Source organism: Epargyreus clarus, unplaced genomic scaffold, assembly GCF_041222505.1.
Source record: "Epargyreus clarus isolate Ecla_fem2 unplaced genomic scaffold, WU_Ecla_fem_2.2 ptg000019l, whole genome shotgun sequence".
Taxonomy (NCBI): Eukaryota; Metazoa; Arthropoda; class Insecta; order Lepidoptera; family Hesperiidae; genus Epargyreus; species Epargyreus clarus.
The window spans coordinates 15,471,766-15,487,130 of NW_027332227.1; positions in this window are offsets into that span (position 1 = coordinate 15,471,766).

Genomic DNA, 15,365 nt, shown 5'->3' on the forward strand with positions numbered 1-15,365 from the left:
TGGCTATAACTTAAGTCAACATTCGCATGAAGCTGCTGCCGTATCCTGGATGTAATCTATTAGTCACCTCCTACACTACCCACAGGAAGCAATCTGACTCTAGAAATCTAGACCTACATTACATAATCGATAAATCAAAAAAATATTCAGTTTCTTTATTTTAACATATTCCATTTCCAATCACATTCCTTGTGAGTTTCTCTGCATTTAGCAGCCCTACATCACGTTGCCCACACGGAATATGTTTTCGTACAACATTACTATGTCCCACCGTGGCGCTGCGTGCAAATGGCTGGCAATACGGTCTATCGTCTATGTGATGTAAACAACTGATTGGAATGCTTTGCTGGGTCCTTATTTCCTTGCTGCAATCAATCATTGATGGGATTTGGTAGGAAATTTCCATTTATATATTGGTGTTGATGAGTTTTTAAAGTTTACCGCCGTAACGTCATTTTAGGAATAAGGAAGGAAGTTTTTACGAGAAGAAGATGACTGCTCGGAAAGGGTTATATTAATTGGGAAGTAGATAAAAGACTTCGAGGAAGATCACTAACCAGAATCAGAAGGTCAGATCTAGCTAGATCAAGGATTTAACAAAGATATTTGTCACAGATTGCCTCAGACATGCAGAAGTTCGGCATAATCAGATCTTCAGTAGCATAACAGACAACCAAGATAGACAAATATTAACAATGTACATTTGGGATAGCATGTCCTTTCGCATCAGTGACCACATATCATGCGGTGAGACTGCACAGTTGCTACTTCATTTTTTTTTAACTCCAATAAAAACGTCTATAAAACAGGTGGTCCATGTACCTATCATTATATCTATTCACATCAGACCACCAACAAAAGATCTCGGCAGAACAGAACATTATACTAATGCAATCCAAACAGTTACCAAAAATAAACATTAGGAGTTGTAAATTAGTGTTTTAGATGCAATAAAATAAATTATCTCCCCGTCTATTGACGTATTTGTGGACTATAAAATGGCTGGGAGTGGCGGCATGTCGCTCTGTTTATTGAGAAATCTGCACCTCACGGGTTGATTTTTTGGACTGAATAAAATTTTCTTATAAGTTAAATTGATATCTTTCACGGAAAGTCTTCAACGGGATGTTTGAGATTCCAAATATTTTAGAATTATCATTTCTAGCCAGACAATATGCTGCATCTTTAGTCTATTATTTGTATTTAATCTTTGAAATTGAAAGTTTGAAACCATTATTCGGTTTCCTTTACTATGAACTCCTTGATGTCGTGTAGTTAGGAAAGTAGCAGTAACTTTGGTGGCAGGAAAAACAGTTTTGATTTTCCACTTAGAGATTGTAGATTCGTATTGCAACAAATTTAGAGTAAACTTTTATAGGGATCACCATTATTAGTTGTTCCTACTTTTTAATTTAAGATTGCGTAGCTTCACTCAAAACATGAAAATTATTTACAATACTAGCTGACCCGGCAAACGTTGTGTTGCCATATAAATAAAAAAATGTTAAGGGTGAACAACCCTTATCACTCAGGGGTATGATTTCTATGATTTTTTTGTATGGAATAGTTAATACTGTTAACTTTTTTAATTAGGGATGACTGAGAGTGTTATAAACGTAGGAGACGACAAATATAATCAGAAATCTTTGAACTGCTAAGCTATCGGGAGTTACACGTGTTATTGTGAGTCAACCATAAAAGATAGACATATGCTGTCCTGGGATAAGTTTTATATAATTTTAAGGAGAACATTTCCGTCATACATGATTTCTGTGTAGCTTTAACCATTTAGGTTGCACACGCGACGGAAGCTTAAAAAATGGAGTAACTTCTCCCGTTTTCCCAACATTTCCCTTTACTGCTCTGCTCCTACTGATTGAAGCGTGATTAAAAGTATACTATAACCAGCTAAGGAGTATGAAAAATAATTATACCAAGTTTCGTTAAAGTCCGTCGAGTAGTTTTTGTTTCTATAGCGGTTAGACATACAGACAGACAGACAAAAATTTTACTGATTGCATTTTTGGCATCAGTATCGATCCCTAATCACCCCGTGATAGTTATTTTGGAAATATATTTCATGTACAGAATTGACCTCTCTACAGATTTATTATAAGTATAGATAACAAGAATAATCATATTGTGCGTTAACATTAGCGTTAATAATTTCCCAGATTAATACAATTTTCTATGTATATTTTTCTCATAAACCACCCCGTGTGCCCCCACGAATGGTAATACGACCCCGATAATCTGGGCAGTTCATAAAACAGCTGTAAAAGTGACGCTAGGTTTTACACCCGTCGTGATCGACGCAGCCAACTGTGTCTCACTCGTAAACTTCCATTGTAATTTATCGCTATGGTACAGCGCTGATTATTTATGGTCACCAGATAAGACAAGACTGTGTACGTGATCTCATATTAGATCGAATCAGACTATTTTATTCAAAGTGAATTCTGTACAATTTTGTTCAGTAGGTACTGGGAATTGGGATATATTTTTTATTGAATGTTATGCAACGTATAGAAGTTGAAATTAGTTTTAATTATCTCATTATTACCCAACCATCCCATCATATAGATTAAAAATATAAACACTTTAAGTTACGTGTTCAATGTTTTGAAATAAGAAATAGAGAAGCGATAAATAAAAAGTACCATTACACACGATGTTGTATTGATTGCATTATTTAAATGGAAATAATTGATTAATAAGATTTACAGCGTTGAAGATAATAAATATTATATTTAAACTCCATTATACAACTTTTACTTTCCTCGGCTATATATCCACAAAAGGCACAATGGACATTAAAATACCAGTAGACAGCTATACAATTAGCGCGGCAACAAATCACCGATCCATTAGCGACGAGACACGACGCAAGACGGGATTGACTGGGAATTGCCGGGATCGGACATCCCGGGGGAAGATGTTGCCGCACTATAATTAGGGCTTCTACGATTGTGGAATTATTGAGACGTTTTAAAAATTTGTATTGGAAATTGGAATCTAAAGATTTTATGAAAATAATAGTTTTTAAGTCAGTCTTTTTAAGTCAGAAAACGTTTAAATAATTTTATGTCTTAGGAGCAGTAGCATACGAGCGACAATAAGCATGTAAAATACCGAAAGTTCATGTTGACGACCGCCGCCGACTATCGTCGACATAAACTCTCACTCGTGTTATAGCTCCCTTATTTTCAATATTTTCAATGTGATCGTATTTTGAATTTGTAAGAGAGAGAGTTAAAAATCATTCACGGAAACTGACTAACGTTATTGTAAATCGAAATAATAGTCGTCAGTGTCGCCTGGTCCAAATTAACTACTTAATTGACTGTAATTAAAAATAAACCAACATGCAACGATTTGAATAATATTTGTTTCTAGAAGATTGGTCAATCGTTATGTATTATACAATTTGTCAAACGGGATAGTTCGCAACCCTACAGGACTCGGGATCAAGATGTCCCCGGGGACCGCTCTAGACGGACGCCATACAATTGATGAGCTTTCCCAAATAAAAAGTGAGATGTTAGTAAGTATATAATGTATACGATTACTTTATTTAACTGTTTTCTTGGGGATTACCATTGATTCTAAACTCCAGTGGGGTCCCCACATCTATGCTTTGTCCAGCAGACTTAGTACTGCAGCTTTTGCAGTCAGAAGAATTAGACAGTTAACAGACATACCCACTGCCAGACTTGTCTATTTCAGTTGCTTTCACAGCATTATGTCTTATGGCATTCTACTGTGGGGCAGTGCTTCTGACATAGACTCTATATTTACTATTCAAAAAAGAGCAATAAGGTCAATATATAGTCTGCGGCGTGGTGAGTCCCTAAGAGAACTGTTTCCCACTATTAATATATTGACGGTGCATAGTCAATACATTTATGAAAATATTATGTATGTAAGAAAACACACTGATATGTTTGAAAAAAATAGTAACCACCATAACTTTAATAACAGAAATAGAAATAAATTAGCAATTCCTAAACATAGATTATGTAAGGTGGCTAGATCTTTCGTGGGCAACTGTATTCGCTACTACAATAAAATACCCGACCACATTTTGAATCTCACAGAAAAAAAGTTTAAACATGTCGTTAAACTAACGCTATGTAAAAAAGCGTACTATAAAGTAAGTGATTATTTAACTGACAAAACGGTGTGGTCTGAATTAGCTCCAGCTCCACATGTACCATTACGTTAAGTTAACATTGTCAAAAACATTTTTTTTTTAAAAGATGTGTGTTATGGAGTTTCTTTCGCCGCTTCTTCTCCATAACGAAACACCTTGTGAAGTGGTGGTAGTTGCTTTGACATTCAAAAAGTGATCTGTAAAGAACCTATTTTGAATAAAAAAAATTGATTTTGATTTTTTTTGATTTTGTTTGGAAAAATGTTATTAATTAATGATTATACCAGGAAGTCATTTCAAAACTGAGTTCCCTCGATCGACATTAGTAGGTTGCCTTGACATACCCTTATACCAGAACGTAGGAACACTTGACACTGCAGGTATGAGACAGAACTGGTGTAGAGGTTGTGTCTCCGAAATTGATCAACGGATGATTATATGTATGATATGTAAATGTAATGTTATGTAATGTAACATAACGTAATGTAATGCAACGCAACGTTTGGGTTGCAATAACTCGCAAAAATGGTAATTAAATCGTTTGTTATATAACATTCCGTATAGTCCACATTTCACATTTCAAAAATATTAAATTTCTCATAAATGTGTCCATTTAGTGTCACCACCTAATCCTTCAGACTAAACGAACTGTGAGCGAAATAAATGTTATAAATTAAGCCGACAAAATACGTTTCGCATATGAAACGTCGGAAAATAAATTCATTTACACATACCTACATACATTTCCACTGAAAATAACTCATACAGAATCATCGACTCGAAAGCGAATATTCAAAAAAGTAAATGAAAATCCGTTGCATTTCAGCGAGCTCAAAGGAATTTTCAAACGAATTTCCAGCTCTCACTCTGATTTAAATTTGCCGTCACTACAGAAATTACGATTGCAATAACCGTATAAAATAAAAACATATCGTCGAAGGTCGTCCGTCATCGCGTCGAATAAAATTTCATAAAACTCGCCAGTGAAATAAATGTACGATTCAAAAGAATAATGTTGCCAGAAATAAACTGTCACCCGCTTTGTACGTTATAAAGTGGTCGAAACGAATTAATCCCCCATTCCTTATAATTGTGACAATAACATATTGTTAGCCGAGTCTGGGCGCGATTAACCTAGCTGAAGAATCTTTATTTATTGACATACAATCTCCCCTAAAGCTAGGAAACTATTCCGAAACGCGTCCACGCCATTTTCCTTTCTACACGAACGACTGTAGACTTAGAATCGTGCGAGCGGATGAGATTTTTGTGGCTGTGTTGTCATGTGTACTCAATATAAACTAAAGTTTTTATAGCTTCCACACGACAATATTTCAGGCTCAAAGCGGCTATTATTGAAAGCTGCTATGAGTTTTTCAACGTGTTTGCCCCACAAACAGGCGCGACTAACCGCTGAGACATTAAGATATATGCGAGGCAATTAAGAAGCTGAAAAAACCCGAGCGACTCGCCGGCGCACAAATGTCGCGAACTATCATCGCATGGGAGCTTCAGATCAAAAATAACGATTCTTTTATACGTTGTAGCAGTATAGAGCTGCTACAACCATGCGATAAAATAAAATAGTTGAGTTGTTTTAGTATATGTGAAGTGGTAATCTAATTTAGGTACGAGTACTTCGACGTTCAAAGTACAATATCTAGTATTCTTAAAAAATACAGTTTAGTAGCTAGGTATTTATTACATATTCAATTTATTCATACCTGTGTTAATAAATATGCTATAGATACGTTCATATTTATAGCTGAGTTTTGATTGGAAATAATAAAAAAGTTAATTACATGATCTGTTATTTCGTTAAATTATATAATAGCACAATTATAACACAATGATAAATCTAGTTTTTGTTTTTCAAAGCAACAAAACACACAAAACCATACAGCTCTATATATATCCCGTGTCAGCTCTATACAGTTCCCACTTACTGCAGCGTGACATATCGACAAACAGATGGTGGCAGCGGCGGCGTCACAACATCCACTAATTTATGCCCTCCTTAACGCCCTCCCACCTATTAGTTGCACGCAGTATATTTCACGCGGTTTATAATGGTGGCCAACTTTCTGGGGAAGATGGGACATTTTAAACTTGATACTCAAAATGTTCTAAAGTTTTGGTACTGAAATTCGCCTCTAACATTTTATATTTAATGTTGTTATAACGATACGATGTAAGGGCTTTGTTGTTGTTACAAGGGACTGTAATTTCTCTTTTAAGTTTTTTAAGCGTTAAAGATTAGATAATCACAAGAGCCTTAATAAATAAGAGAATCGAATGAAAAACACATTTTGAGGTTTTGTGATGACGCTTGTAGCAATAAGAACAATAACTTATTATTTTTTAATAAATGGTATAAAGGTGCAACAGTAGCGTTATAATTCGTATTGATACGATTAAGTATGCTTCAGGCCACTCTCTTTTCTGGAAACAGCCTCGTGCCCAGGAGTGACTAACCTTTAAGAAATAAATGAATGCTAAATAATACATGGTCTTCCTACATCCAAGTTTTTAATATAAGTATATTTCTCTCTCCTCTCTGTTATTTCAAGTAAGTTCTTTAATATAAGCACTTAAGCATTCTTTATCCCACTTAAAACTCTAAATACAGTCATCCTACAGCTTTAAGTTTCCCCAGCTGAGTTATCGGATGAAGCTGCTTTTTATTTCTGGAACGCATCGCGACTAACGGCCCGACGGCTTTCATCTTGTAAATGTTATTAATCGACATGGCTCCCGGACGTGTCGAAGGCGTACCACGAAACATTGTACAAGTCCATAACATTAATATAAATAACATTCATTGCGTGTTCACTTCCAATTGTATCGCAACACAATAGGAAACACGCAGCGGTGTATATCACATAGCAGTGTTGAGCGACTTGTGGAGTGCCACAGGGAGCGATTTTAGGTCCCAATGTTTATGTTCGCTTTGTCCGTACGACGCGCAATCAGTCATGTCCAGACAAAAAGGTCGGCTTTGTTGCTGTGCACGTTTTGTACAATTTGAATTATCGCCATAAAACAGATGATCTTGAATAATTGCTAATATATCGGCTGGCGATTCAACCGAGGAATCGCATTAGCATCACAGTTACTGACAATTAGCTCAATGTATAGTCATTTGTTCTTAGCAGAACATTCTAAAGATCATTCATAAAACTGAACATTAATTCCGAGACTTAACTGAGTACATTAACCTCCTTTTCTGAAGCTATTGAGAAATCAAAACTTTACTACCCAGTAGTTAATATTGATTAATGGTTATGTTTCTTGCTTCAAAATTGTATATACGTGTTAAATATAGTCTTTGTTATTTTTGATAATGATGGTAAGACTTCTTTATCTTAACTTTATAATTAATAACACCATAACTCAAGTTTTATCATAAAATATTTGGGCTATTAATATTAATAGTCTCAGTTCTGACACCATGACTGATAGCCTTTCTACTGCTTAGTTCATTTAGGGTACTATAATCTATTATAAGAATTTAATAATAATTATAACATGTTTTGTTAACAAAAAAATAAAGATAAAGTATGCTGTATCGAAACCGATCTTAGCTTTACATGGGCTTAATCAAACTGATAAATATGCTAAAATCTCACGAGCCCTTGTATTGGCCCTTCATCAAATGCAGGCTTCACTTTAAGAATCTTCACCTTCCAATCAACCCATCCCATTGAAGCGAATCTCCGTCCGTGTGGCGCGATCCGCATCTGGCCCCGGCATCGGAGTGGCAGCTCTAATTGACAGTAATCAATTCCCGCTTTCAATATTCCTTCATCTAGGATTTTTCTCTCTCGTTTTTATACCGTCTCGGCTGAAATTTATCGCTCAATTAGTCTTGTTTAATAGCCGCCTGCCGCGCTGATGTCTGCTTCTCGCGCCTTTAAGGGCTGCGACTGAATTTTTTTAGATCGTCACGTTTCCCTGTCGTGTTTAATGTCTCTAATTTGTCGTAGGTGCCGTGTTTGGATCAGGTTAGAAGGGGTGCGTTTGTATGTTTACTAGTATTAGTTTGTTCATAATCAAGTTAAGTACATATGCCATCAATTTTCCCCTGACTTAGACTAACTTCAAAGAATTCTTTCATTCATAGTTTTTTCAACGTCATGTTAAATATTGTTATAGTTCCTATATGTAGCTATCTTCTTAATAAAGTTATATGAAGTGCTAAATATATTTATTATGTACGTAATGACTATCAATTTTTTAATATCAAGCAAAATGGTAAATGTCTAAGATAGTGAAAACTCATGATACTTTGAATAACAATAAACAAAATCTCTTCTACATATTACAAAAGCACTTAACTAAACCACTAAAAGTGATAAGACCTGAAAGAGTAAGTTTTCTTCTAGCAGCAAAGATCGCCAGCCCTGATGGTTGGGAAGACGCAGAGAAATGGGATTAAATTAATTGTCGCATCAGTCAGGAGGGCGTCGGGGTGTTTTTTATTAGTCGAGTGCCTCCCCCTCCCGCGCCGCGCTGAGTAAATCACGTGGTGCCATCGCGTAAGAAACTTACTCAGCACAAAAATAACGTTTTATTTAAAGGTGAAAGAACCTTTTATGATTCCATCGGCACCACTACCACACATATTTCTACCTAATAACAGCATTACTGTTTTCTGGTTTGGAGGGTGTGGTAAGGGAGACATACTTTTCCGAGGCGTTCCAGCTTAGTCCTCAGCGGTAGTGGCGGTGTCTATGGCTATTTACTACGTGTTAAAAAAGAACTTATTTTTTTTTTTTTTGGAAAATGAGTGGTAAACGAACATTCAATCCATCTGTGATAAACTTTAAAAAGGCGTGTATCCAATGTTTATTTAATATATATAAATTTATATTTCATTACAATTTAAATCAATAAACAGCAGCTCAATAACGGCTATAAATGGTGAGAAATACAGAATATAATGTATAGGTACCTTGAATTATTAAGCGAGCAATATTTGTGTTACGTGTTTAAGTTTCTTCAAAACTTTTGGGTTTTCTAAATCATTTTATACTTTTGCCATGCCTGTATTATTATAAACTCATTATGGCAGAGTATGTAAGCGTATCGAGTACAAGAGACCCATGTTTAAGGCCCAAAAATTGATAGAGTGTATTAATTATTTTTTATGGAATACTATAATGAAATATATTTGTTTGATTTATATTTTAGAAATGGGCACGGGTAACTAATACGGTCCAGGCCATACTACACATTAGATTGAACACACAACAGAAAATATAAACAACAAAATGTGGCGATATATAAAAATAATGAAATATTACTTATTTTTTCCTCTAATTATGCAAAGAAAAATATGCCGCATCCATAATTTTGGGCACACTTATAGCATCCTCACGCCGCGCCCGCCCGATTTGTTCGCGCTTTGATCTCTGCCTCGATTTATCGAGATTATTTTTAACGCCGAACGCCCATCACTAGTCCGCTAGTGACGACCGACTCGATATACAGATTTAGATTAGTGACGGGCCTCGTAAATTACGTGCAAACGGACAAGACAAGCGAGTGATTTTGTTTTCTCTATATGTAAATGTGGATGAATATATGCTATGTTTTTTTATTAATTTATTAAATGGTTGCAGTTTGAACTATAGAGAAAAATGGCTAAAAATGGTGACGATGAGCCAGTCAGTCAGTATTCATTGTTAATGTAATTTATAAATCAATACTAATATTATAAAGAGGAAAACTTTGTTTGTTTGTTTGATTGTAATGAATACGCTCAAAACTACTGGACCGATTTTAAAAATTCTTTCACCATTCGAAAGCGACATTATCCACGAGTAACATAGGCTATATTTTATATGAAATATATTTGATAAATAGATTTTGAGGCGGTACAAAGTTTGCCGGGTCAGATAGTTAAAAAATAAACAAATAAATCTTTTTTATATACATATCTTCCTATTTGGATTTCTTAAGGTGTTGGTGCCACAGATATAAAAGTGCAAGTACCAACCAACACCTAGGCCCTTACAGATACTAATGACATAGGTAGTCGAATTTCAATGCATAATTAAATGGTTAGTACCTATTTAATAACTTATGGATTGAAATTGGATGATTTATAAATAGCAATTATAACTGTTAAGCGAGCCAGGAGAGTTCTTGAGGTATACAATAAAGTCATATGTTCCTATAACATATAGTATAAAAAAGTTTGATGACAGGGTAGTCGCTCATCAGTCAGTATCGCGTGGGCGATAGTTTCACTGGTTAGTTTCCTATCGCTTAAGTTACTGAGTATTTAATCCGATAATAAAACAAATATCTGAAATATAGGAACGAATAATGGCGTTTTTGGAGACTAGAACCCTATGTTTAAGAAATTCAAATGTTTAAAAATATTTTACCTTTGGGCCACTTATCTTTAACCACAAAGAGAACACATGAACTCCATTCAAGAAGCCATAAATGTGGAGACCATTTAAATAGTACGACCATTTGAGTAAATAAAACTTAAGCCCCATCCCAAGATATAAGATATAATGTAGAACAAACAATAAAACCGAAGAGCATTCATATATCACACTTGTCCGCCCAAATCCGGATGAAACTGCTTCGAAACTAAACTTCCTCTGATTAGGCTTATAATAATAAACTATGCCGGATATCCTATCACGACTACATTCACTTATATTACCCATATATCGATGCAACAAGGTTCAAAATCGCATAACTGACTGCTACGTTACGTTAGCAGATATCGGATACAGACCCGCTATCAATAGCAGTTTGAGTAACTGCTATTATATGTGAAATAACGTTCCGTTTCGCGTGAACCAGTAGTGTTGTGCGTTGTGGTATGATGTGTTAGTTTTGGGGGTAGGTCTAATTTGTGCGGTAGTTAGCGGTAGGCCGGCTAAACGGCGATATTTCAGTTGGCGTGTTTGAACAGCCTGTTTGCGCTCTTGTTAGGAGGATTGGCTCCTATGTATTTATTTGTGGGATCAGTGTGATGTATGCGAGGGAGATTATCTGAACTAGCGTCAGTTGGAAATTATTTTGGCGGAGACTGGTGAAGGATGTCTGCTTGTTTTTGGTTTACCAAACACTTATTAGTTGTTTGTTTGGATTTTTCTTTGTCTACACAAAGACATGAAATAAAATTTACTGTTTTGAAATACAAAAATAACAACTCTTGCATTTTGTTTGTCTCTTTGCCTGTCTATCTATCTCAAAGAATTTACTTTACTTTCTAATTTCTAATCAATGTTACAAAATAAAATTTAATCCAAAATTATAATTTGTATTCGTATTGTGTATGTTTTCATTTCTTTGATGCAGATAACATTGAAAATGTGTTTGAAATGAAAATCTGTTTTCTTAAGTTTTCTTTTTAAATTATGCTGAAAATTTCATACTTATTCTCCATTAATATATTTATGTGTTTAAAATACATTTCAACTCTTTAAAAATCCACCACTCTTTTATTTTTCTTTTTGTGTCATCTTATCCCTTCACGTTCCTTACTGTAATAATGAAAACATTTAAATCAGTAACTGCACTGTTAATCCGGCGGTAGGCGGGCGTCGGGTTAATTCGCCGCAACTCGCTATACGCGGCGGAAATGGTGCGGATAAATCACGAACTTCGCCCGGGGGAGTGGGGTACCGTGCGCAGAAAAAGGGAATATTTTATATTTTTTGGAAGGGCTGAAAATAGCTACAGAGTAGTTGTTTCAGCTAATTCTAATGCTTAGAAGTCTGTAATTTACTTTAAATGGAAGAAATCAAATATAAGTTGAGAGTTATATAAGAATTACCTGATAAAAGTTATGTCTTATACGTTTGCCTTATCTTAATTTAATACTTTTGGAATCTTTTTCTGTCCTAAAATGTTTGGTAGAATTAAGTGTAGCATTAATGCTACTGTAATAGAATCGCAAAGAGTTAAAAAATCTTGTATTTGATTCTAATAATTGTCGTTTGAATTAAATATTTATTGACATGCTGTGGCTTAAAAATAAACTTAGTCTTATGTTATAGTTTTTCTATTTAACTTGTTTTCGATGTCTATTGCTTAAAATTTCTTTAACTTTATTGATATAAGTATGAGCTGTCAATCCGATGGTATTCAAAACATCAGGTAATTCACCGCAGCTCGCTAAACATCCGCCGCGGTGGAAATGACGCGGATAAATCACAACGAACTTCGCCCGGGGGAGTGGGTACTGTGTGCAAAAAAGTTAACTGATTTTTTTTTACGTATCGAATATATTGGCTTAATAAATATTGGCAAGTATGGCTGTTTATATGTTATTACGAAAGTGTTATTGTTTTTTTAAGATATTAAATATACTAATTAAATTCATTAGTGTAATGCTTATCATAAACGAATAAATGAATATTTATATGTATATAAAATGAAAATTGATCAACTGGTTAGTGTTTCTATTGGCTAAAGTTATTTTAAATCAAATAAGCTAAGCTAAGGGAAACCTTTTTCCATTATAAGGCAGTTAATAGCTTGCTATTTTCTTGCGTAATTGGTTTTCATGCCTTGACTACACTACCTCCAGATTTTCAAAGTTAAAATTATTTTTGAAGTTAAGTTTACTTAATACCTAGAAAATATTGAAAATAAATGAATAAAGCCAACTTGAAATACAAAATGTATCAAAAAATAATGAAGTACTCTTTCTGCCGACTGTACCCGTCTGTAAACTCGGCGTATTCATTAGTCGGGCCATTAATTATTTTTTGTTGATCCCTGCGCGCCGCGCCTGTCCCTTACAACGTTTTACAGTTTCATTCAAATTGCCTCAAATTGCCATAACACCGTCGAGGCGTGACGTCAGCTGCTTGGATGACAAGTTACTCCCTAGGGTTTTAAACGTGGTTTACTCTAGACCAGAGTCGCGTAGTGTCGCTGTAGACTCTAGAGTAGAGTCGTTTGTTCTCTTCCTGTGGCTTTTGTAGGAGGCGACGAAGTAATCGATTGCATAGTAATTAAATGTCCTGTTTGCTGTCTCACTGAGACTGTTCCCCAACAGAGAAGACGTCAGTGATAGGCTTTTTTATAATATAGTAGTACCAGACCAGTATGTAGTCCACCTGATGCTAAAGGCTACCATGGACATCTGTAATCAACCAGATAGGTTTAGATATTCCTACCTGAGGTCGGCTACACATGCGCCGCTATCCCTGAGGACTAACCTGGAACACCTCGGAAAAGTATGTCTCCCTTACCACACCCTTTCTACCGAAACACAAGAACTGCTTCATGCTAAGGTGTGGTGGTTATAAATTTCGAATGAACAACATTGGTTCTAGCAGCTTTCAAATGTTACCTACGATTGTATGTCACTTTATTTAATTTAGGAACCATGATAACGGATACATCGACAATTTAAAAACTATTTTATTACTTTATTCATCATGAAGCTACATTTCCATAAACCGTCATACATGTACTAATAAAATATGCGTAAATATAATAAATCAGCTGTAAGCAGGAGATTTAGTTGCGTACGGCGGCCACATTACTTGTTTATTTGTCCGGGCCAATGAGGCCCACATTCAAATAGTTCATTAGGCAACTCGAAGCATATCCAGCCCTTTGTATGCGCGTAGCATTTGCCACTTTGTTTAACTGCTACTTGTTTGAACGTGGGTGACATACGGCTGGTTAGAATGGTGAGCGAACTTCGTGAAAAAATCTTTGCTTCTTATTTAATGACAGACATGAAATATATGTTCATGTTATATTAATACCATCACATACTTTTACTTGTAAAAGCAGCAAGCATTGTTATGTTAGTCTTTGAAGAATAGGTATAGCATCAAAATGGTACCGCGGGGTATTCGCCTAGAATATCACTAATCCTTCTCTTCCTGTGAATCTGGAGGGCAACAAAGCGATGCTGACAAAGGTATTTTTCAGAGTCGTCATACCAAGAGCTGGAGTTCTCCATGCTAGATGTGCCGTTATCTTATGAGGAGTTGCAGGAAGTTTCTGAATTAGGCAGGAGATCTCCCTCTACCAAACTAGACAAACGTGAGATCCGTGTGTAGGAGCTGTCAGTCCGCAAATCACTGCGTGACGTGGATGTATACGAGCGGCTCGCAATGGGAACGGAAAGTCGTTAGCGCAGCGCAAGGCCGCCACTGGCATTGTGGCGCGGATGCGCTCGTTTTCATACGTGCTTAAAATTATTTAGGTTTATTAACGCAAAAATTAAATTCTATAAAGAACAATAAATATAAGCATTGACATCCATTTCTGTCTCAATAGTAGTGTCAACTCTTGGTTGGGGGATGTAGTACAATAGATACCTTTATGTAGTATTTTAAGTTAGACTTAATGGGTAGCAAGTTAGCAAAATATCAGATAAATAGTATTTCCTATTAAGTGGACTCCATACACGTTTACTACTTCTGAATTACCTTTAAAAAAACTTCATACTGTGACATTTTTGAAAACATTGCCTCTGAATTTCTTTCGTGAATTTAATATAAACACGACATTTTTTTCTTAGTAGGTCAATGGTACCTATCTACTGTAAAAGGAATGAAGTTCGTAACTTAAACAATAATACTTCATCCGATCTCGACGCCATTCATTAAGTTAAGTGTTGTCTCAAACATGAAATATGCATTTGTAAGGCAAATAAAACTCAAGTTACAACCGACTGCCGTACAAGTGAGCTTTCGACCGTAAAACGTAAAACATACAATCTACAACACCACTCGTCACTTTTCATATAAAAAGTTCAGTTGGATTTTGACGCTACCTTGTACACGAGAATTCAGTTTCGGTATGTTTGTAGCCGCAAAACTCAAAAAGTGGTGGAGAGATTGGCTTGAAATTTTCGCACAACTTTGCACTTTTATGTACGTGTGTTTTTATATACTTTTTATTCCGAAATCTCTACAGAAAATATTCTTGAGCTGGAATAAATCGTGGCTGGGTTCGCTTAGGTTGTCAAACACTAAGATCAATTTGGTATGGCATGACAAGAAGATGGTGACCTTTTTGGTTCGCCGTACGGTCAAGTGGCCGTTTCCTGACCGTTCGATGTTACGGAAGTGATAAATATCCATCAAATTTAAATGACTTTGCCTTTCAAGCGCCTTTCAATTGATGCTTATTTGAGTGGTGTTCCATTTCAATAGATTTCGAAGAATTGTGACATCTATATAGGATGGTTCCACTTTTAGGAGCAAAT